At 38.2% G+C, this 25,756-nt stretch overlaps 1 pseudogene; it reads left to right on the forward strand.

Moving 5' to 3' along the window:
* Positions 1-227: 227 nt before the first annotated feature.
* The window catches only part of LOC143435594 (large ribosomal subunit protein uL6 pseudogene), an 85,459-nt pseudogene continuing 59,930 nt past the window's right edge, over positions 228-25,756 (forward strand).

Here is a 25,756-nt window from a genome sequence, read left to right on the forward strand (position 1 = left end):
GCTCAAGATGGCTGCAAGGATAATAGCCGCCTTCTGTCAGCTCCCCACAGGTCCCCTCTTTTAATTTTTTTCAAAGGGAAGGCTGGGAAAACTTACGGAAAACGTGCCTGACTTAGGTCGGAACAAAGGACCCCCAGCCTCCCTTTCTCTGACTGTGGCTTGTCTCTCCTGCAAGCCTGTGTGTCAGCACTCTTGGGAGACCAGTTCTCTCCAGGAGGAATTTAGGTATGGAGAGCTGTAGCACAGGGTCAGCTCACGGGCGCAGACAGAAACATGAAGGATCTTGTGTCCAGCTGTTTTTGTGTCCTGAGTGCTCCGGGCAGGTCCCTCTTGGGCAGGAATTTGAGCAGAAGTGGTGGTCTCACCTGTGCTCTCAGGTGTGTTAGTACTCCTGGGAGATCTGCACTTTCCAAGAGGAATTTGGGTATGGGAGCTGTGGCACAGGGTCAGCTCTGTGTACAGATGGAAACCGGAAGGATCCTGTCCCAGGTTGCTCCTTGGTTCCTGTGTCCTGAGGGCTCTCAGAGCAGAAGTGGTGGTCTTATCTGTGCTCACAGGTGTGTCAGCTCTGGGAGCCCAGCTCTTTCCGGGAGGGATTTGAGTAACCTGGGACAGGATCCTTCCGGTTTCCATCTGTACACAGAGCTGACCCTGTGCCACAGCTCCCATACTCAAATGCCTCCTGCAAAGAACAGATCTCCCAGGAGTACTGACACACCTGAGAGCACAGGTGAGACCACTACTTCTGCTCAAATTCCTGCCCAAGAGGGACCTGCCCGGAGCACTCAGGACACAGGAACAGCTGGCTTACTATATTCTCAGAATCTGAAAGTTTGGCTCAGCAAAGAAGTGTCTTGACAGATCTTCAAGTCGAAGGTCATACTTCTTTGATGTAAAAATGCCAGTGTAGTTCACAGGCCAGTCTCATTCTGGTAATGCCATAATTGGTCCTTTTCTATTCAGAAAGAAAAGTACTTTCAAATTGGTTAGGGGTAAAGAAAACCAATAAAACTTTATGTGGGTGTGGTATGGGCTTTTCTGAGAAGATTGTTGGATGGAAAATTCAGACTAGTTCTCAGCCTGAGTCACTTGAATAAAAACTGGATTTGCTCATTTGCAAATGGAAAGCATAATTGTATCAATTAATTTCTTCAGGTGATGACATTTAAAGGTGAAAACGATAATGATGCTGAGAGGGTAGACCTGAGGAGCTGGGTCTGCATGGCACCACACAAAGAATTGCCTTTGTGGTTCTGTGAATTGGCTTTGGTCAAAGGTCATAAAACAAAAATCTGGTATGATTTTACTGTAGATTGGCAACAGAAAATTCCCATTGTATCTTGTGAGCATATTTTGCATTAGAGATTCATAAATAGATTTGGGGGGAGAGAACATGAGACCTACTTTCTGCTGAACAAATGAGTATGTATAAATTGTACCTAAGGATTGGTAGCCACATAATGAAGCTTACAATAACCCAAGACTCCAGCTCTAGGGACATCTGATGCCTATGGCCTTCATGGGCTTCTGCATTCTTGTGCCCACACCAACACATGGATGCACAAATATACATATAATTAAAAACTAAATCTAAAACCTTAAAATATACATTTACTTAATTTTCTCTGTTTCTTCCTAAAGAACTTTCTGTAGTGCTAATATGGGTTTCTCTTAATGCATTCCAGAAGAATTAAGTCTTTACACCTCTTGATTATACAATAACGATGAGGAGATTAATTGTTAATGATCATTAGTTTACATTTATTGACTATTTACTAATTCCCAGGCATTATGCTAAGAATTTTATATTCATTCATTCATTTGATTCTCTTGACAATCCAACAGAGATGGAAATGATTATTTTTCCATTTTAATGATTAGAATGTTGAAACAATTAATTTTTCCAGGTTTACAGTATTAATTAAAGCTCTATAGCTTCCCTGATCATAATATTATTATGGTGTTTTACGTGTTTATCTTGTGTATATGCATATATATATATATATACATATTGAAAAAAATAAGTGTGAGTAAACTTGCTAAATGTGTTCAGTCCTGTGGTATTAACAGTTTTTAAAGAAATGCTTAGCTGACCTTCATCTATTCTAAAACTTTTCCCTCGGGAATATTTCATTTCTCTTTTCTATTAATAAGCTGCTTTGAAGAGCAAATTAGTTCTATAAAGGATGCTACATTAAGTTTCAAAGTACTAAAACCAAAGGAATTTAATATTTCCTCCTTTATTCTATGCATATATTTCATAGATAATGATAAAATTTTATGTCAATTACTACTCTGAAAATTGCCCCTTAGCTACTAGCTACCTATCAAGTGGCAGCTAAGGAGAACCATTGCATGACCCTCTCAATGGACTTTTGGCCTATTGTTACCCTGTATTTGACTATATGTAAAAAAAAGCATACCTTACAGATGAAAAGAATTCATCCTTGTGTTAGTTTTTGTTGTTGTTGTTTCAAGACAAGGTTTCTCTGTGTAGCCCTGACTGTCTTGGAACTCATTCTGTAGACCAGGCTGGCCTCAAACTTGGAGAATCACTGCCAGCTTCTACCTCCTCAGTGCTGGGAATAAAGGTGTGTGTGTGTGTGTGTGTGTGTGTGTGTGTGTGTGTGTTTGATTTGCTTCCACATCTGGTTCATGTTTGTTATTTTTAACATTGCTGTGACTGAATATTTGATATGTTGTCTTCCAGTTTAGGAAAGGAAACAGCTTATCATGATAGGGAAGGCATGGTGCAGGAGTGCGAGGCAGTTGATCACACTGTCTCTCCAGTCAGGAAGCACAGATGAATGTTGGTTCTTAGCTCATTTTTTATTTATATTTTCATCTGTGCTCCCAGCTCACATATAGGATGGGTATTCCAACCTCAGTCAAGTTAATGGGGAAACCCCTTTCACAGACATGCTCAGAAGCTTGTCTCCTGTGTGATTATAGATCCTGTCAAATCGACAATATTAACCATCATGATGTTGCACTTGACACTTCCACAGTAAACACATGTGCGTCTGGTCCTTGAAGGGTGGAGGAATGCAGACAGCAAAGTTTAATGCTGTCCTAAAGGTCAAGGACCCAGAGTATATTATTCCATTTAAGATTTGAAGGCAAAAGCAGTAACACCTGGATATGAATCCTGACTACCACTTTGTAGATGTATAATCTCAGCAAGTTAAGTCTTCCTCCTCGACCTCGGATTCCTCATTTGTATAATAATGGTAATATTATATCTGCTTCATAGACTTCTTGTGATCATTAAACATGTTAATAATCAGGAAACTGCTTTCTGTCCAGAGAGAACATTAGAAGATTAGAAATATCAGTAATTATTAATTTTACCATAGGGGTGTCATTTTTCTATATGAGATTTCTTGTTTATCATTTATTTTTCTCAGAAATAAGTCTATCACTTTCTCAAGTATGCCTCAAAGCCTGGAATTAGAAATACTGTTTTTAAACACATGCCAGTATGAAGATTACCCCACTAATTCTAGTTTCCTGCATTTTACTTCTAAGCAGCCCAGTAACGGGGACTTCCCCAGGTTGAAGGTAGAGAGGGAGCTTCTCAAAGGCTCTTGCACTTGTCTGCTGCCTATGATTAACCCAGTTACTTGGTTTCATCACAATTCATGCCTTACTATGAATCTGCAGTCATTTAACTTAGTTCAGTATTCTCTGAAGTGCAAGGTGGATGGGATCCCAGGAAGGTGCAAGATGAACTATTTGGCTGTGAGGAAAATGTTAAAATTTACACTCGCTTTTTGCCTAGTTTGTGGCTGACACTGCCCACACATCTCTCTGTGTTGGACAGAGCACATTTGTCTGCCTGGACCTTGATGAAAGAGTGGGTGTTTCATAATGGGAAGTGCCGTTTGTTGAAAGCCTCACTTGTTGGAACAGTCAGTGATTTATCTGTACAGGGAGATTTTTGGCTTAGGTAGCTTGTATAATCTTAGTTATTGAATCTAAGTTTGCAAGGAAATGGTTTACAGAACTCATTCAACGGTGTCACTCGTTTGTGACACCCTAGAGGGCTCACTAGTTATCACAAGGGAAACATTTTAAAACTTGATATGCTTAGAAATGAATCATACTCTTTTCTTTTAATTAAAGACAAATATTTCAAAATTGCTGACATTCTCCTGCTAATCAGTTCACAATAGTGTGTGTCTTAGTTAGCCACTTTACTGCTGTGAACAGACACCATGACCAAGGCAACTCTTATAAAGACAACATTTTATTGGGGCTGGCTTACAGGTTCAGAGGTTCAGTCCATTATCATCAAGGCAGGAACATGGCAGCATCCAGACAGACATGGTGCAGGAGGAGCTGAGAGTTCTACATCTTCATCTGAAGGCTGCTAGCAGAATACTCACTTCCAGGCAGCTAGCACTAGGGTATTAAAAACCCCATACCCACAGTGACACACTGACTCCAACAAAGCAACTCCTCCTAGTAGTGTCCCTCCCTGGCCAAGTATATACAAACCATCACAGTATAATACCCAGAAGACATTTGAAAGAGAAAACCTGACCTGTTTCTTCAAGATGGTCCTAGCAATGAGTGAAAAGTAAACATGTCAATAACTTAGGAGGCTGAAATGTAGGATTGTGGGTTCAGGGATGGCTTGGAAGACAGAAAAAGGCCCTATCTCAATAAATCAATGCATAAAAATGTAAGATGCTTTACAGTATGTACCTTTTAGTCTGTTATGTGGCTTATGGCTTTGTCACCTAAAATGTCTGGAGTTTGCATAATGTTAAAATTCAAAAGAAATAGTTCCAAATTCATTAAATGGTTTTCTACGTAAAGAATTGTGGTAAATTTGAAACTCATTTGTAAAAATCAGAGGTTACCTGGTTTAGTTTATAAGCATAGCTGGTTGGTGAATTTTCTTCTTGGTGACAAAGCACACTCAATACTTTTGAGTAATTGTAGGTGAAACTGCAGAATGCATTTATTATGATATATTAGATATGGATAAGTATATATTGTTTTTTTTAATGTAAAATATAATTGTGTCACTTCCATTTTCCTTTTTCTCCCTCTGTCTTCTCCCATGTCACCTCACTTACTATCAAATTCATCACTTCTTTTTCTTCATTTTTTTTTTTTTTTTTTTTTGGTTTTTCGAGACAGGGTTTCTCTGTGTAGCCCTGGCTGTCCTGGAACTCACTCTGTAGACCAGGCTGGCCTTGAACTCAGAAATCCACCTGCCTCTGCCTCCCAAGTGCTGGGATTAAAGGCGTGCGCCACCACCGCCCAGCTTTCTTCATTATTTTTACATACACACAGATAGATGATAGATGCACAAATATATAGATACAATATACATTGTATTTTTGTTGTTTATGTGTATATTCTTTCAGAGTTGACCACCTTGCATTAGATAACCAATTAGGAAGTTCATCTGTTGACAGAGGTTCTGGTTTAGTCAACAAAATGATGGACTGGGTATTAGGACTGTCTTGTACCTCACCGGTACAATTAGGAATAACTATGCTCTAATTGCATTTTGAGAGAAAAGTTTTATTTTAACAGGAAGGGTGAAGCTAGGTGATGAGAGAGAGAAAGAGAAAGAGAGGCGGGGTGTGGAGGCAGATGTTCATGTGTCTCCACCAGTCAAAGATAGTTTATATATCTAGGTTGGGTATTGGGTTACACTTCTGATTGAGCATTACCAAACTTATAAAGCTTTTGATTAACATTTTAAAAAAATGTATAAAAGCAAAAAGAAGGAGGGGGAATGGGATAGGGCTTTCTAGGGAGGGGAAATAGGGAAAGGGGATGGCATCTGAAATGTAAATAAAATATAAAATAAATAAAAAAAATAATTATCAAAAAAAAAAAAAAAAAAGAAATCAGAGTGAAAGACAGAAAAAAGCAGACAGGAAGGAGCTTTATTGTTGTTTTCCTGGGTGCACAATTTAGAATACCCTAAGACCACAGATCTCAGGAATGAACAACAACAAAAAATAAAATAAAATAAAATAAAATAAAATAAAATAAAAAACTGTAAAGCTGATGTAAAAGAGCTTTCCTGGAATAGATAGTTTTGTGAGTTGAGTTTCAGAAGAAAAAAATAAACCCAATGCCTGCATATTTTTTTTTTAAAAAAGGAAGTTCATCTGTGAGAACAATTTGAGGATAATTCCCCTCTCTCAGTCAGCAGTTATTAGTTATCATTAGTTATTATTAGTTATCACTCTGAGTTATCATGTTGATGAATAGTGTCATTGTTCAGGTCTTGTTAAGCCAGCCATTTCTTGGAGACACAGCCTCACAGCAGACTTCTGGTCCTCTGCATCTTGTTTTAGTATTAGAGAAGTAGTGGTTAAGAGGTCTTGACTGTGGAACTTCAATAGTCTGGTAGAAGTCTGCTCTGATGCCATCTGGGCCTGGGCTTATTTTTAGTCAGAAGCCTTCTTTAATCTCCTCATTTTTAATATATTGATCTTTTCTTGGTGTGATTTTGGTAGTTTAGATGAATCAGACAGGTTGTCCATTTCTTTTAGGTTTTTCAATTCAATAAAGCTCAAGTTTTAAAGTGTTCTCTTACAATATTCTGAGGTTCTTTTGTGTTTGCTGTGTGTTCTCCTGTTCATTCCTGATTCTGTTAATTTGGGTCCTTTCTTTTGTTTAGTGGGGTCAAGAGTCTGTTCATCTTGTTTATCATCTGATAGAAACAGCTTTTAGAGTCAATAATACTTTGTATTTTTTTGTTTCTATTTCACTAATTTCCTTTTTGCTTTTTATTTCTTTCCATGTACTAAATTTTTGTTTTGTTTGTTATTGTCTTTTAATATAGAAATCCCCTAGTTGTGTCATTAAGTAATGTATTTGTTCCATTTCTGATTTTTTTCTAAAACATAGAAACATAGGGTTATAAGCTTCCCTATTAGAACTGATTTAAATTTGCCCCAGAGGGTTTTTTGTGCTATGCTTTTATTTCTGTTTAATTACAGAAAACATTTTTCTTTGACCAATTCATCACTCAGTCATGAGTTGCTTAATCTTCTTGTGTTTATGCATTTAATATAGATTTATTTGCTGCTCATTTTAGAGTTTATTATTGCACAATGGTAGGATAGGCTATATAGAATTACTTCAAGTTATCTGAATTTGTTAAATTGTGCGTGCACGTCCAGGTTGTAGTCTATTTTACAGAAGTTTCTGTGGGTTGTTGAGTAGAATGTATATCTTTGGTGTTTGTATGTGATATTTTATAGTTATCTGTTAGGTCCATTTGAAATACACTGTCATTTAATTCTAAAATTCCTCTATTTTATTGTCTAAATAACCTGCCAATTAGAGAAAATAGGGTGTTAAAGTTGCTTACTATTATTGGGTTCATGGTAGTGTGTGTTTTGATTTCTATTAGTACAATTTTTATGAAATTGAGTGCACCAGGGTTTGATGCATATACATTTAGTATTATAATACTAATGTAATGTAATTTTTTTTCAAACATAATATTTTTATTGCATATTTGGGAGTTTCACATAATACACCCTGATTACACTCACTTCCCAGTCCTCCCAGGTCCACTTTCCACCATGTGACCTTCCCTAGTTCCCACCAAATAAAACCCCGCAAGTCCAATTTGTGTTGCCCATAACATTCACAAAGAAGGCCACTGCATTTTTGATTAGTTTAATTTGGAGTCTATTTTGTCAGATATTAGAATGGAAACACCTGCTTGCTACCTGCTCTCATTTGCTGGAATAAATTTTTTAGTCCTTTCACTTTAAGGTGGTGCCTATTCTTAAAGCTGAGTTTCCTGTAGACTACAGAAAGATGGATTCTATTTCTTAGTTCATTTGAGTGTAAACCTGTGGCCATTAATACCTAAAATTATTATTGAAATATGTGTGTTGATTACAGTCATTTTTTGGTTTGGCTGTTTGTGTTCTTAGCTCTGCTTAGTATTTCATTAACTATAATTTCATTTATTTTCTTTCTAGTGTCTCTTGCCTGTGCTTATTCTTTTTTTTTTTTTTCTGTTCAAAGTATTGCTCTCAATATTCTCATTTAAGGTTGTTACGCTGTTTGTATCATGGACAATTTTTCTTCCTCCTTCCACTATGCCAGATAGTTTTGCTGAGCACAGTCATTTAGGTTGGCAGTCGTGGTCTTTCAACACTTAGAATGCTTCAGATTCTTCTGGTTTTTGAAGTTTCCACTGACCAGTTGTTATTCTGGTGCTTTTTCTTTCACACATGACTTGTGTTTTTTCTCTTGCAGCTTTGAATATTCTTTCTTGGTTCTATATACCTAGTGTTTTAAGTATGGTATGTAATAGGGAGTTTCTTTTCTTGTCTTGTCTATTTAGTGTTCTGTGTGGTTTTTGTTTCTGTACATATATCTTTTCTAACTTTGAGGAAGTTTTCTTCTATAATTTTGTTGATGACCTATGCCATTGACTTGGAATTTTTCTTCCTCATTTATGCCTATAATTTGAAGGTCTGGTCTTTTCTTGGCTTCTATGATTCCTGTATATTCCTTTCTTGGCTTAAAAAAAAAAAGTCAGAATCTTTGCTTGTGCTGTCTAACTCCTCTACTGTACTTTCAGTTCCTGATGGTCTTTTCTTCTCCTTGATCCATTCTGCTTGCAAAGCTTTCCTTTGAGTTTCCTACTGGGGTTGGTGAGTTTTCCAATTACATTTTTGTTTCAGCTGCTGTTCTCTTTATTAGTTCTAATGCTATTGAATTTTTGATTTCCAGTCCTGAATTGTCTTTGTTATTTCATTCCCCCACATGTTTCTTTTTTGGGACATCACTCAGATGTTTATTGTTATCATCTTGAAGTTCAATTAACCATTCGTTTATGTCTTCTGTAAACCCTTGAACTCTTTGATTAAACTTATGATCATTCATCAAATTCTGTGTCCTGCAGTTCAACTAGATAATTTTCATTAGATAATATTTTGATAGAACTAGTAGGTTTGATAAGAGACATCCTGTCTTAGCCATTCATATTGCTTTGGTGTTTGTGATGTGACCTGTATACATGGGCTTCTTTCTTAGCTTGTTGTGTGTCTGATGTGAGAATCTGGCCTGCTGTGGATTGGGCCAGTGCAGGAACTGCATGAGTAGAGCTAGGCCATGAGTTTGTAAAACTAGTACATGAGCTGTTTGATTGGATCATGCAAAGATGGCTCCCAAACCATGGATCTGTAGCTCAGCCTGTGGATGCAGAGATGACAGTGAGTAGAGGAAGGAATTAGAGAAGGAAGGAAACAATTTGCAGGCAGAAGAGGCTCCTGAATAAAACTAGTTCATGGGCTACACGTCTGAAGCTAGGTCTTTGAGTGTCAAGGATGTATTCTTTTTGTTTGTATCAACCAAGATATTCATTAAAACCTAGTGCCAATATAACCTAACTTACAGCATATTCACTGGACTATTATATCATGAGATTTTAAAAATTATAGGCTGATGTATAGTCACAGTCTTTTAAAAAGTTTTGGTGAATAATAATTCTAGAAAGAAAAGAGTATGTTTTTACCTTTTATAAAACAGTCTTGTTTTAACATATGGAAGATTTATTTTTCTCTGTTCTTAAAAAATGTACATGTTTATGCATCCTCATGTCAAATGTAATAAGTTAGTTTGGGGGACATATCTGCCCTTCATAAGAAATTAAAAGCCACTGCAATAGAATAGTTGTTCTTAGTTCTTAGTGGAGGTAACTTTGAATTGTTTGCTATGGCCGATACAAGCAGTCTGGGTTAAGGGAACTGGTATTTGGATGAGGGGAATATTGTTCTCTCCCCTTTGCTCATCCTCTATAGGTATTATGAGTTCTCATCTTGGCTCAAGGTAGATCAATAAAAATCTATCTGAGCTTCCTAAAATTGGGTCAAGGGGAAAGAGAAGCTCTGGGAAAGTTCTACTGGGTGTGCGCAGGTCAACAGATTGAGAGGAAGAAATGAGTCAAAGAAGAAAGAGACCTAACTTTTAAGGCACTCTTGTCCTCAGTCTGACTCCAACTTCAAGCCACAAAAGTTGTCACAAGGTAATGTTCTATGACATATCTCATGGACCTGTTTCCAGTCACACAAAGCATGCAAAATGATAGGAAGGAATGAGAAGTATTTAATAGTATTAGCTTGTGTTGTTCCTTCCCACCATCCCCAGCATGTAAGCTACAGAAAATGAGATAGAAATTAAAAGCAGGAGGAACATTAGACAGACTTAATGTTAATCTTCATTCTATTGGTTGCATCTTGATTCTGTAACTCAGGGCAAGTAGTCTAATGATTCCTTTGAGTTAATTTAATCTTTTTGATCCTTAATTGTGTGTGTCTCTGTGTGTGTGTGCACTAGCGTGCGTATGTAGTGGGGAGGGGGGTTCTTGCCACAAAAGGAAGATAAGAATTACCTTCAGGATGGTTGAGAAGATGAAATCATGGAAAAACATTTAGCAAAGGAGTTCAAGTTTGTTTCTTGTTGTTGTGATAAATACATGACCAAAATCACTTTGGGGAGAAGTGGGTTTGTTTTATCTTACACATGCAGGCCATAGTCTATTATTGAGGGGAATCAAGCAGGAACTCAAAGCAGAAACTACAGAAGATGCTTATTAATCTGCTTACAGGTTCATACTCAGATAGCTTTTCTTATACAGCGAGATCCACCTGCCTAGTGATGAGGCCACCCATAATGGGTTAGGCCTTCCCATATCACTCATTGATAAAGACAATTTCTTATTTTATTTTATGTCAATTGGTGTGAGGGTGCTAGATACCTTGAAACTAGACTTACAGAGAGTTGTGAGCTACTATGTGGATGCTGGGAGTTAAACCTGGGTCCTTTAAAAGAGCAGAGAGTGCTCTTAAACACTGAGCCATCTCTCCAGCCATAAAGACAATTTTTTCTAGACATTGGCCGGAGGCAACTTTGATCTGGGCAACTCAGTTGACATTCCCTCTTCCTAGATGTGTTGTGTCAAGTTGATCATAAAAAGTAACCAAAACATAAGGAATCTAGACTAGAACACATATTTAACATCAATAGAATCGCTCATCAGATTGTCAGCTCTTGATGTTCCATGGCTTACTTATTACTAATGAGTTTCAGTGTGACATTATCATACATGTGTATATTCTATTTTGACCATAGTCAACCCCTATTATTTTCCTTGCCTTTTCTATACCCACAGTATCTAACAGAGGCCTAAGCATATACTAGATGTTTAGTTAGTGCTTATTGAATTGAATCATTAAACATATTAGACACAGTTGCTTGAGGATTCTGTTGTAATCCCAGACTTGAGACTTCCAATCACCTTACTTTCTCTCTTTTGAAGTACTTTAGTTTTGAAAGGTGTATTTGATGTTTCTTTGTCCCAATTCTTATAAAAAACAACTGTTTTAATATGTTTAAAGGTTTCATCCCTTTGGGAAGAAGACGAAAATCTTCTAAATCTCACCATTATATTTAAATTGTCGTCATTGATAACATTGAACTATTTGACTCTGTCCTGGCCTTCAATACCAATAGAAGAATACTGCCAATACTATCATCCTTCTCTGCCTAAATACCATTCATAAACGGTTCTTTCCCATTTGTCAATCAATGTGAAATTCTTGAACCTGGCTCTAAGGACTTGATACCTAATCGTGCCCTATTTTGGCAATTCAAGTATGTCCCATCAAGGCTCCTGCTCCAACTAGGTGAGTCTCACCATTGAACTCTAAACGCTGACCACAAGCCAGATTGTCAGCTTCTTCCTTTGCTGTGATCTCCCATTCCTAAATTGGAGCCTTTACCAAGCTACTAAGGCTCATTGAGTTCTTCGAGGAGAGCTCACCCATTATGGTTAAGTGTCAAATGTATACATTTATGTTTCTAAAAATAAGATTGGACACACACAAGGTCATAGACAGGGTCTTTTTCTCTAGTTATTTTTCTTGTCAGTGTTATGTTTTGCCAAATAGATAGTTAAGTGATTAAGATGTAAGTATCTTGAAAATTCTTTGTAAATCTGAATATAAGGGATTATGACATGCATTCATACACATACTAATCACTTTCTGAGTACATACTATATTATAAAACATGGATGGATCTAAAAGCCAGGTAAGTATTCTTTGGCGAGTTTCAAAAATTCTTGGGGAGGGGAGTTTGCTAAATATTAAATTTTCATTCAGTTACCTTTAGTCATTCAATCTGCCAACAGCAGGGTACTTCCTGTTCAAATTTCTCTCTCTCTCTCTCCCCCTCCCTCTCCCCCTTCCCCTCCCTCTTCCCCTCTCCCTCCCCCTCCCCCTCCCCTCCCCCTCCCTCTCCTTCTCCCTTTCCCTCTCCCTGTCCTTCTCCCCCTCCCTCCCCCCTCTCTCTTTCTCAACTATTTACTCCATCAGGATCTATAGGTAGTTAGTAGTTACTGGGCTGGGAGATTTATTTCTTTAGTGAGTCATCCACTGGTATTTTGCCCATGTTTCCATAAATAACTCCTCTCCCATGCCACTCTAATTAAACTCACTGGGCTGTCTAAAATATAAAAAGACATTAAAGCAGAAGTGGGGCAAGGTAGGAAGAGACCAGCAAAAGTTGGTGCAGAACAAGTGTGTGTGTGTGTGATTTGATGAATATACATTATAGACATGTATGAAAATGTCTCAATGACACTATTAAGTATATTATTATGCATAATTAATTATTATGTGTTATATAATTGTTATGCATAATTAATTATTTATATGATTAATATATGCAAATAAAATGAGAAATAACAAAATACTAGATAATCTTTTTTCAGTGGATGGCATGAATGCTTGAATTTGGTCATTAAAGGGTTGTGTAATCATAGACTTGTATCATAGATTGCATAGACTTGTGAAATCCGAGACATTTACGTTGCCTGTGTATAATTTAACTGAAGATACAATGTGCTGGTCAGGGGCTTGTTAATATCCACATTGCTTACTGTTACATCTTGGTGCCTAGAAAGTACCATCTGGCACATAGAAGGATTTTGACTCATTTGAAGAAGAGTGAGACTTACGGGCAATTTGGATTTACTCTGATGCGCTGACAAAGTAAGGTTCCTTAAACCCCGAAGATCAGACAATGGTAACCTCACCAAATTCCCACACTTCCAAATGAATTCTTAGAAAATATCCAGCTACCCCCCAACCCCAATACCCCATAGTATATCCTTTACTATTTGAAACATTCTATTAGAAAATCCCCCCTTTGACCATAATAACGTCTTTTCCTTTTATCTGAAAACTAAAGTAACTTTATGTGTTTTTTAAATACAGCACTAAAATACTGAATCTTACTTTATCTTCTTTTACATATCTGGCCCACATTTGCTGTGTTACATTTTGTACAACCCACCATGAAACAACCACCGTTAGTCAGTCTGCATCTCTTGTGGTATTTGACACTCAAATTTTCAGTTGGCCACCTTCTTTACTTTTAGCAACTTCATAGTAACCACACCAAACTGTGAGAAAACAGTTGATCATTCTGTCACCTCAGATGGGAGGTGATTTAGAAGACAGTTTGGAGTCTGTTTAAAAATACCTTCAAATGAAGATGGGTTTAAATCAACCTGGCATTCTTGTTGCTGTATTCTTTAGGTAGGGCAAGATCCCCAGAATGACTTAACTTTCATTCTCCTGCCCATAGCCAAATAATCTGGACTGTATGCTGAATCTAAAGAAATATTACTAAATATATTCTTCAAGCAACAAGCCAGGGAAAGAGGATGCATTACAGGAGGTTTTTGGTGAGAACTTCTTGAGAGCAGCCTCTCAGAAAACCATGTTCAGAAAGCTCTTCTTCCTAGCTACAGCTTCAGCGTGTTCTCTTATGGCAATAGCCATTAACCTTACAGTTCTTTCAGAATCTATTTTTCTTCTGTTCAGCCTTTAAAGCTGCTGCCCTTCAGCCAAAAGAACCTGGGAGGAAGCATGGAGAGGGGACTGAGATTGTGGGAGTTAAGTGGACTTTTTAATTGACCACATCATCCTTGATTCTGATACTAACTCTAAGACCATACATTATGATCTGTGTTTTGCCTGGTATGTTCTTCTCTTGAACCTTGGCATTTATAACTTCTTATTTCTCACATCTCAGCCTAGTGCCACTGCTTCCAAGAGGACTACTCATCTATTTAGAATGTAGCCTCAGTACAGACAGGGATCATGTTTGTTTTGTTTAATTGTTGAATATACCCCCACAAATTGCCTTCTTTCTGGAGTGTACAGTTTAAGAACAGAGTCTACCAAGATCTGCCAAGCTTACTGACCCACATCTGCTGATTTCTACGAAAACAAATACCATAACAGAAAAAAAATGGAACTGCCTCTTTAGTGAATCTAAATTTGGGTGTGTAAGTTGAGGTGTTTGGGAATACAAGAATAAACAGTTGAACACATTCTTTTTCTTGAACTGGCTGTTTAATTTAATGCAATTTATTTTTTAGCTAAGCACTTGTAAGAACTCTCAAATACCTCTTTACTAGTCTTGTTTGCATTATCTTTTTTACTCCTATTTCTTTTGTATTGAAAAAAAATTTCCATACAATATATTCTGGTTATGGTTTTCCCTCTTGCAACTCCTCCAAGATCTTCCCACTCTCCCCTCCCATCTGAATCCATGCCCTTTCTGTCTTTCACTAGAAAGCAATCAGGCAGGTAAAGAATAGTAATAAAATAAGAGAAGACAAATTAACTAGAATAGGACAAAACCAAACAAACAGAAGAAAGGGATCCAAATAAAATGCACAAGAAACACATATAGATACAAGACACATATGTTTGCATACATAGGAATCCCATAAATACACAAAACCAGAAGCCATAATATATATGCAAAAGACCTATGGGACAAACTCCAAAGATGCTATTGAATTTATTGTTTGTTGGCTATCTACTGCAGAGCATGGGGACTGCCCTTAATAGTGGTTTGTAACCCCAGTGAGACTCCATTGGAAAAAAACTAGCTTTTCATTTTCAAGGGTTTATCAGTTGGAGATTGTTATGCCTAGTGGTAGGTGCTGTACGAACTGAGCCATCTTGCCAAACTTAGTGTTCCATATTTTGTCCTGAATCTCTATTTAGTGTTCTCATCAATTTTATATCAATCTATATTATTCACAAGGATATTATAAGAACTTTTTATAAGACCTAGAACAAAATTTTATTATATATATATATATTTGAGCTATGCATTGAACTATTGGGGTCCAACTAATATGACTATATCTTCACAAATGGTATTCAGAAAAGCCATACTGCACATTAGGATATAAAACGTATTGGGATGTATTGTGGTAAGGACACCCACAACCCCACACTATCTTGTAAATTTGCTTCTGTTTTGTCTCTCCACCCTGTCCAGATGAATTATCTTCTTCTGGAATTCTTGTCCTTGTCTCATATGACCAACCTTATTGAATGCTTTGACTCTCATTTGGGCTAAGTTCTATACTAACTGAATTTACATTTCCTCTGCAGGTAGAAAATATGGAAACTTGATAATTGGGCCAAGAAGGGAATGCTATTGAATTTATTGCCCCCCCCCAATACATTACTGGGGTCTCACTGTGTATTGTTAGCAGTAGGTTGCAGCACATGTACCCAGCTCAGAAAAAACACTGTAATGGGACTTGTTCATTGTTTTGGATGTATTTTGTTGTCATGGTTTTTATAATAGAGTACAGCAATCTTTGTGTAAAAGCACTGTTATCCTAGGAATTAATACATGCATAATTTTCTAGATGCAGTACGGAATGTATCTTCTTCAAAGGTAAACTTAATGACATTTGTGTCGTAAATGCCATCATTCCTCACTGTCAGTCCTCTGTGAACACTGCAGCCTCTGACATTCAGTGGAGCAATAAAGAAATCAAATGTGCCTACCTAACCTTTATGAAAATACTTCAAATTATGATTTAATTTCTAATCTCCCAAGACAGCAGTAAAATTAATGATATATATCTCAATGGGGTAAGCTGCCTGCTTTGTAGTAATACTTATGGTATAGCCTAAACAGAGAAGTATTCTTTTCTCTCACGAATGGAGGTAGCACTGGTCTGGCAAAGAGAGGGAAGTAAATGTTGATATTTAATATTTCCAGGGTACCTATCTACATAATTGCCCTTCAAACAGAGTAGAGAATAGAGGAGTAGTTTTGACAAATCCTGTGCTGTTTGTATTTGAATCGAATATTTCTTTTCTTTTCCCTTTGCCATTAAAACACAAGAAAACAAAGAAAACCCAGGAAAACTCAACACACACACACACACACACACACACACACACACACACACACTACTAGGAAATCAAACAAAGAGGACCCCCCCCCCCCCGGCAAACTCCTGTAACCATGACCTTTCTAAAGTTTAAAAGGAAATACTATACTCCATGTCAACAGATAGAATTTCATTTTATAGGACCCACCCCACTGCTAAATCTCTTACATAATTAGTTGATATCTAGGGCATTAAGCCACAGGAATGGGACCTCATGAATTTAGGGATGCCAAATTAAATAAGATGCTTTATGGTGTTAAAATGATGCTAACACAATAAACTATAACTTGAGTAACTACTTTCTCAGTGTTTCCACAGTTTAAAGTGCTAATGCAAAAGTCCTCACAACCCCAGGAAAGCAAATTTGTTAGTTTTCTAACATCTCATGCATGTTATGTATTACTTCACTATGCGAATTTGTTTTGTGACACTTGAGTTGTAAACACTTTGAGGCAGACCAGAGCTTGACCCCGTAAATAGGTGCTGAATGCATGTATGTCAAATCTATGAATGTGCTCTATATAGCTACAGTTTCAAGACAAAGTAGTAAACCTATGAATAGTTGACCATCCAATCAAATTTTCCTGAAACTTTTACAACTCAGTGACTCTCACAGATTGGATTGACAGATTTTTCCCACTTCAACCTTGATGATATTACTGAGATTTTGGCCCAGATACTTTGTTTTGCTGTGGATTTTATCCTTTGTATTGTTGAATATTGAAGTGTTTCTGGACTCTAAGCACTAGAAGATAATTGTGTACCCCCACTTGTGACAGTTGAAAATATCTACAGATACTGCCATGCCTTTGCAAGAGGGGAACGGGATTGCTAAACTAACTTGTTAGAAGAGGGTCCATGTTATGTTCTGGAATTCCCATAATTACACTCTAATCTCTTACAGATCATTTAGCTCTAGGACACTTATATTAGCAGATGAGTTCCAGATACGCTTATGCATGTGTTAGGAAGTTCTTTCATCACTGTGAACAAATACCTAAAACAAAAGCACAAGAAGGGAGGGTAGCTGGTAACTTTGTTTGCTCACCTCTCATTGGACAGTCCTAACCTCTGGCAACCACCACTGTACTCTTTGCTTCTATATGAATTTGACATATTTTAGGTTTCACATATGAGGGAGATCATGCACTTTTATTCATATACATTCCTTGTTTCACTTAATGGAATATTCTCTATGCTCATTCACATTGTTGAAAATGACAGGATTACATTTTTGTGGCCGAATACTGTTCCATTGTGGAAATGTACTGTGTACATGAATTTTAAGTCATTAAATTAAATGAAGCTGGAAAACCACAAAGGAAGCTTAGTCTAAGGCTAAGAGAGTAGATGAGGGCAAACACATTGCTCAGGAGGTTAAAACAAAAGACCACAGGAAGTTGGGAGGAAATAGTAATGGGAGAGAGAGGGGAGAAGATGGGGTGGATTTAATAACCTACTTTACAAAGAAACAAAAATAAAAGCCTTGCATTCCAAGGAGTGCTGAGGTTCTGGGGGTGCTTCCTTTAGGGCTACAGGAGAGGTGGCCCTAAAGTAGATAGGGATTTAGTTTTTTATACTCTCTTCACTTAGCCAGCTATACTTGGTGATCACTGGAGACATTTGAAGCATGACTTCCTTTGTAGCATTGCTGTAAAAATCTAGTGAGATAATACATTTACTGTTGTAAGTGCAATGAAAATGTCCAGTAAACAGTGGCCTTTGAAAGCTCCAACTCTCCCTAGACAGACACTTCAAGATCTTTTCCAATGATGTCACTTCTTAAACTGGCTGTTAAGTTTATGCCAAAATTAATCAGTCATGCCTCTGACTTAGGTGCAGGGGAGGCTTCTCATTGACAACAGGTAAAGATAAGACTTGATCATGATATCCATGATCAGAATCACATGAGAGGAGCAGGCATGAGCAAATTCCTAGTTACTGAAGTGCCTCAGTGGCTTGGTCACTACAGTGCTGTTCAGCAGTTCTTCATGGGGAAAAATGTATTGGGGTGCATCTTCTTCATGAGTATTAGATATAATTATTTCATAAATATAGAAAAGAGGTGAATGGGGTACATACTGTTTTAGGAATGGGATGATATTTTCTTTTTTGTTTGTTTTTCCATAATTTTTTTATTCACATCCCAATCACAGCCTCCTCCCAGTTTCTACCCTTACAAGTACCTCCTGCTACTACCCTCTCCTTTTTCTTCTCAGAGAAGGGGAAGCCCCCCTGGGGTTCCACTCCACTCTGGGACATCTATTCCCAGCAGGACTAAGTATCTCTTCTTCCACTGAGGCCCAACCAGGTAGTCCAGGTTGGGGAAGGGGATCCAATGGCAGGCAACAGGGTCAGAGACAGACTCCACTATAATTGCTAGGGGACCCACATAAAGAACAAGCTGCATATCTGCTACAAATGTGTAGGAGTCCAGCCCCTGTATGCTTTTTGGTTGGTGGTTCAGTTTCTGTGAGGCCCCATGGGCCCAGGTTAGTTGACTCTGTAGGTCTTCTTGTGGTGGTTTTGAGTTCTCTGGCTTGCTCAATGCTAATCCCGCTCTTCCATAAGACTTTTGGAACTCTGCTTTATGTTTGGCTGTGGGTCTCTGCATCTGTTTCCATCTGCTCATGGATGAAGCCTCTTAGGAGAGAGTTATGCTAGACTCCTGTCTACAAGCATAGCAGAGTATCATTAATAGTGTTAGGGGTTGGATCTCTCCCATAGGGTGGGACTCAAGTTGGGCCAGTCATTCGTTGGGCATTCTCTCAAATTCTCTTCCATCTTTATCCCTGTTCATCTTGTAGGCAGGACATATTTTGGGTTGAAGGTTTTGTGAATGGGTTGATGTCCTCCTCCTTCTGGAAGAAATTATATTTTCTACCTTCTAATGCCATAAGCCTCCTTAGCAAACTTATGAAGACTTGGAGTAAGAGATGAAGTACAATTTCACATACATGTAATCATAAATAAATGCTCCCTTGATCCATTGCTTGCCACCCCCAGCTTTCCTTTCTTAATTTTCTGTAGTATTTGAAGTATTGGCATTGTACTGAAGACCCCCAAACTTGGGAGACCTTTACTCAAGTCTCGGGAAGTTGTGACCACCCACAAACTGCAAGACACCGTACCTGGATGCAATCAGCAGAGGTTTATTAGGGAAGAGAGCTGGCAGCCAGCGGTCAAACTGCACTCACGCAAGAGTAGAGTTTGACCGAGCCAGTCAGTCTGAGGAGGGTTTTTAAAGGGGTAAACCACAAACCAGGGGAGTGGGAAGGGGGGGGGTGAGGGGTTGCCAAGGATACATAACATAAGAATAGGGAAACATTCCAGAGAAATCCACCTTGAATGGTTAATAGCCATGGAAATTACTCAGTACACTCATTCTTCTAAAAAATGTGGTTTTACCATGTCACTGTGCCCTACCCTGTCATTTACCAACTATTTATTAACTATTTCTCACTTGTTCCAGCTGTAGAGCCACAGCCCTGTCATTGTGTTTCACCACCTGAATGACTTTCATTCTTTACAGCCAGTTCCTGAAACTGGCCTGGCTTGTTTCAGAGAGAATTTTCCATCTCCCTAAAAGAACTTAATATATATATATATATATATATATATATATATATACATATATATATTCTATAAAAATTATTTTTATAATTTTTCATTCTTCAGTATCATGTTAAGAAATCCTTGAAGAGAGCTGTGGAGTGACTTTAAAATCATTTAAATAAAATCATTTAAATAACATCATTTAAAGGAGATGATTAAATATATCATATTCATGTATGAAATTACCAAAGAGTATATGATAAAATTTAAAAATCACCTAATGAAAATATAACGCATTTTAGCAGCTCTAAAATGGAATATAGATAAGATCTTTGATGTTTTATTTGAAAATTACATTTTATTATATATATTAGTAACTTCTCTGGATCCCATGAGCACATATGTGACAAGAAACAACTTAAGCAAGGAAGAGTTTATTTTGTCTCATGAGTTGAGGGGACACAATCCATAATGGAAAGAACACATGGCAATAGACAGCTCCACTGTTAGTATTCCGTCTAAACTCCACCTCCCCAGTTACCTGGCAACAGCCAGGTATGCTCCTCCCCACAGTTACCTGGCAACCGCCAGGTAGCCTGATCCACTATAAAAGGGGCTGCTTGCCGCCTCCTCTCTCTCTTGCTCTCTTACTCTCTTACCCCGCTCTTACACCCTCTCTCTCTCTGTCCCCTCCCCCCTTCCTCTCTCTCCACGTGGTCATGGCCGGCCTCTACTTCTCTTCTCTCCCCACCTTCGCCCTTTCCCCTGAATAAACCTCCTCCCCCTTGGAACCGCATGGTCTGGAGTGGTCTGTTCTGAGCTGGGGTCGGACTTCTTCTTAAAACAACATCATCCATAGCAGTGGAAGCCTCTGCTGATGCTTGTTTTATCCTTACCTCTCAGTGGACCAGAAAAAGACAGGTCAGGAAGTAAGGCTGGGCTATAAACCTCACAATCCCTCCGCCCATCAGAGATCCACTTCCTTCAGCTTTGTACACCCTATCTCTCAAAGTTTCCACAACTTCCCCAAACATCATCTGAGGACCAAGTGTTCAGATACAAGATTCTGGCAGGGAGTGTTTTTCACCTGAGCTACAACAGGGCAATAGTGAGAGCTTTGTTATCCTTAAAAAGAGCTTCTCAAAGGAGAGGTTCCTTTTAAAGGGGGTTTGCTTTGGGGACTAGTCAACCTGGGTGCTCTGGAGAGTGGCAGCCTATGGTATAGCCTAGTTTAGTAAAGACTCCAGCTTGCTTCAAGATATGGCTGCTGGAAACATGTGTTCCTATAGCACTAAATAAACCAAATAGCAAGAAATTAGGCCTAGGGCAAGGGCTGTGCCATTTGAGTAAACAATGTGTATCAAGAGCACTGTAGAAACGTAAGTGAAGCTCTGACAGTTTGTCCCCAGGAGGAGAGGAGAAACCGTCAGTGTTCCAGTAACTATCAGACGCAGATCCAAGAGAGGAAGAGGGCCAGGCCCGGTAATTCTTTTCTAGTTCAAGGAGAATTAAGAATGATTGATTTTTAAAGGAAGGGTGCCATGCACAAAAGAGCGCTTGACCCCAGAAGGAGGCGGGGGAGGGAAGAGGAAGCAGATGTTTGAGGAATAACAAAGGGAGCCAGGAGGCTATTGTACTGTGTCAATGATGTAATGCTGAATTGAAATGACTCCTAACTAGATTTCTGGGAGTTGTCTAGAGCTCTGGGTGGGAAAAAGAGTTCCCACGCAGGTGCAGGTGCCTGAGTCCCAGACAGCAAGTCAGAAAAAACTTGTTTGTTTCAATCCACATATGTCTCTTTGCTCCAGTCTGGGCCTTCACTCCAGGCTGCTGATTACTCCAGGGACAGAACTTTTTTTTTTTTTTTAAAGGCTTAAAATAAGATTCAGGAAGAGGCAGCTCCCCCAGGCCTGAGAGACTTAGTGACAGAACCCAGGTTGCATCATTGCAGTTCTTCAAGCCTTGTACTTACACTTAATTCCCTGTAGGAATGAAGTCTCTTTGGATAGGTCTCCAGATTTTTTCCATTAATTTATTTATTCACTTTACATCCTGAGTACAGCTCTCACCCCCCCATATAGCCCCGCTTCCCATTCCCCCTCCTTTTCTTCTCTGAGAAGGGGAGGCTCCCCCAACCCCCAACCCATCCTGGCACAAGTCACTGCAGGACTAGTTAGTTACATCCTCTCCCACCAGCCTCTTTTAACATCAACACTATCAGCAACACAGAGACACATAGGAAATAAACAACATGAACAACTTTGAAAGGCAAGCATTAGTTTATAAACAAGGTTGAGAAGAAAAAAAAATCAAGAAGATCAACCATCAAAAAGGCAACCAAATCAATAAAAGAACGGGAAAAGGAAGGGTACAAGGAATAGAAAGCAAGAGAAAACACACTCAGCCTCATCATTAACCAAGGAATTTCAATGAACAACAAAGTGTCATCTTATACCTAGCATACTGACAGAAATTGAAAGTCTGACTGAGTATTGGCTGAAACATAGAGTAATTAGACTTCTTATTCATATATATATGTCAGGGTATAAATTGACTTTAGATAGTTGAGAGAGGATTTTGACATTTGACAATATCTATTTGACAATGTACAAACCATACACTATGTATACTTTTGTGGATACACCTATATACTCTTGTATATGTGGACAAATGGCCTCCATGTTGGCAATATTTCTCATATTATAGTGTTCTTGTGGTAAAATTCTGAAACGGTATAGGGACCTATCAATTGGAAAATGAATAAACTAAAAATGAGATATTTTCCATAATGACCTCCCAATACTGTATGAAAGGAAAGTGTAAAAAGATCCGTGTAACAAAATGTTTGATGAGTGAAAAAAAGCTGCATATATGTACATCTTAAAAACACACCCAAACATAATTCTATTTTAGTAATTGGATGCAAGTTGAGGCATTTGCTGTTTAGAAGATGTTTCAGAGCAGTTCCTATCAAATTCATGATGTGATTGCCTCTGAGGACAGGAAAGGGGAATAGGACTGAGAATATGGGTCCATGATACTGGGACAGTATTGATAAGGCTTGTTTCTTTTATTTATGAGGCCATTGTACAAATAAATAAATGTTTATCAGCTGGTTCTCTAGAAATGGAAAATGCAGACTTAGAGAATCTGAGGCTTTCCATGGTGTAATAGCATAAGGCTAGCAACCAGCTGGCAAAATTCCTAAAATTATCAGTATATGGCTCTCAAGAATAAACAAGATCAGCCTGTGACTTTCTCTCTACTCTCACTTTGTGTAAAAACTTGAAGCACTGATGAAAATATTAATAATCCTTCTTTCTAACACTAAAAAATATATTTGTATTCATAGGCAGTACAAATTAGACTTAATGGATTAAAAAAGTAGGCAATAAAGTTGGGTGGATAGGGAAGGTGACATGATCTGGGAGGAGTTAGGGGAGAGGATGAATATAATAATAATATATAATAAGTATGACAATTTCAAAGAACTAATAAAAAGGGAAAAATTACCTATTTAAGCTTCATGCGCCTATGACATTTTTGCATAAAAGAAACAATTCCATAAGAATCAGAGTGGTTAAAAATACCTGACATTAAATTCAAATAGATAATTGTGTAAGTCAGACTTTTGTATGAGATACATTCTTTTATATTTTATACTTAAATCACTTATTCTTTTTGAATATATTGAATAAATGCACATATGTAAAGTATGTTCCTATCTGCTTGTCATATTTTTATGAACCAGGTCCAGATTTAAGAACTAGCTAGTTTATTATAAATTCAAAACTAATTTGTGAGATTAAAAACCCAAATCAAGCCCTGGAGATATAGCCAATAGTAGAATGCTTTCTTAGGAAGGGTGCTAGGTTCCATCCCTAGAGCTGTAAAACATAAACAAACCCTAAAACTTCAGTCAATTGAACAGAATGCTTTAAATGATCCCCAAATACCTTTCAGAGGGCCTTGTACTTTGTTGACATGCCATTAGAATGAATTCCGCATCTTTGACAGTCTATGAAAACAACTGCTAAATCATTTTGACAATATATTTTTAATGAGCTTCAAAGTCTTAGAGAAGTGATGATGTATTATGCTACTGAATGTAGACTGTTAACTGTCTCCTGTTCCCACAGCTTAAAGGGGCAGAAGTATCAGTGTGGAAGGAACAGAACAGCTGAAGGTAATAATTTTCTCAGTTCCAAATCAGCCAGTGAGTCCCCAGAAGGAACCTAATTCTATGTAGTTAGTGTCCACTGAAGCAAACTAAAATAATCATGGTATTGTTTCTAGTCTGAAGAAATCTTTCTGCAGATCAAAATGGGAAAACAGAAATCCAGAGGGAAATGTTTAAGAACCCTTTCTTTCTAAAACCCTCTTTCCTCAACCATTTATAAAATGAGTTGGAATAAAATTATATCTAGAAATAAACTTTATGTATTTTATATAATATCTACATTATAAAATATATTTATATGCATAAACAGTATTTTATAAGAAAATATTTTCCTGATTCTCTGTACTTCTCTTCTGTCTCTTCCCAACCTGATCCTGTCTCCCTTTATTTCCCTCCTCCTCCTCTCTCCTTCTAAGGTCCCTTCCTCCTTCTACCTCCCATGATTATTTTGTTCCCCCTTCTATGTAGATTGAAGCATCCACATTTTGGTATTCCTTCTTCTTAAGCTTCATGTGGTCTATGGGTTTTATTGTGGGTACTCTGAGCTTTTGGACTACTATACACTTATCAGTGAGTACATAGCATGTGTGTTCTTTTGTGTTTGCGTTACCTCACTCAGGATGATATTTTCTAGTTCTATCCATTTGTCTGCAAATTTTATGAAGTCATTGTTTTCAATAGCTGACTAGTACTCCATTGTATAAGTGTACCACATTTTCTGTATCTACTCCTCTGTTGAGAGACATCTGGGTTGTAGCAGCAGGGGTGGGGGTGGGGAACTGAGGGTAGCCACTAGAAAGTCTTAGGCACCAGGGAAGCAAGAGGTTCCCAGGACCCAATGTGGATGACATTAGTTGAAATACCTAACAAAGGGGACATAGGACCTGTAGAGACCATCTCCAGTAGATAGGCATGACCCTCAGTTGAGGGATGGGGCTACCCACTCATCTCAAAATTTTTAACCCAGAATTGGTCATGACTATAGGAAATGCAGAAATGAAAAAATGGAGCAGAGATTGAAGGAAAAGCCACCCAAAGACCACTTCACCTAGGGATCCATCCCATCTGCTAACACCAAATCTCTGTTATTGCTGATGCCAAGAAATACTTGCTGACAAGAGTCTGTTATTGATGTCCCATGAGAGGCTCTGCCAGCACCTGACTAAGACAGATTCAGATACTCACAGCCAACCATTGGACTGTGTCAGGGGACCCCAATAGAGGAGTTAGGGGAAGGACTGAAGGAGCTGAAGGGGTTTATAACCCCATAGGAAGAAGAACAATATCAACCAACTAGATCCTCCAGAGTGCCCAGGGACTAAACCACCAACCAGAGCATACATGGAGGGGTCCATGGCTCCAGCTACTTATGTAGCAGAGGATGGCCTTATCTGACACCAATAGGAGAAGATACCCTTGGTCCTGTGGACACGTGATGCTCCATTGTAGGATGGTGTTGTGGGAATGGGTAGGTGGGTGGAGGAATACCATCATAGAGACAAAGGGGAGGGGGGGTTGGGATGGTGGTTTTTGGTGGGGATACTGGGAAGGGGGACAACATTAGAAATGTAAATAAATAAAATAACCAATAAAAATACAAAACAAAACAAAAAAGAAAATATTTTATAAATCATACTTATAAAAGTATAAATCTCCCCCTCGCCTGGTCCTTGTGGTTGGGGCAGACACCCAGCTGGTCTGCTCCCATGTGGACACCATATCCCGAGACATCCTAG

Source organism: Arvicanthis niloticus, chromosome X (genome assembly GCF_011762505.2).
Source record: "Arvicanthis niloticus isolate mArvNil1 chromosome X, mArvNil1.pat.X, whole genome shotgun sequence".
In the NCBI taxonomy this organism is placed as follows: domain Eukaryota; kingdom Metazoa; phylum Chordata; class Mammalia; order Rodentia; family Muridae; genus Arvicanthis; species Arvicanthis niloticus.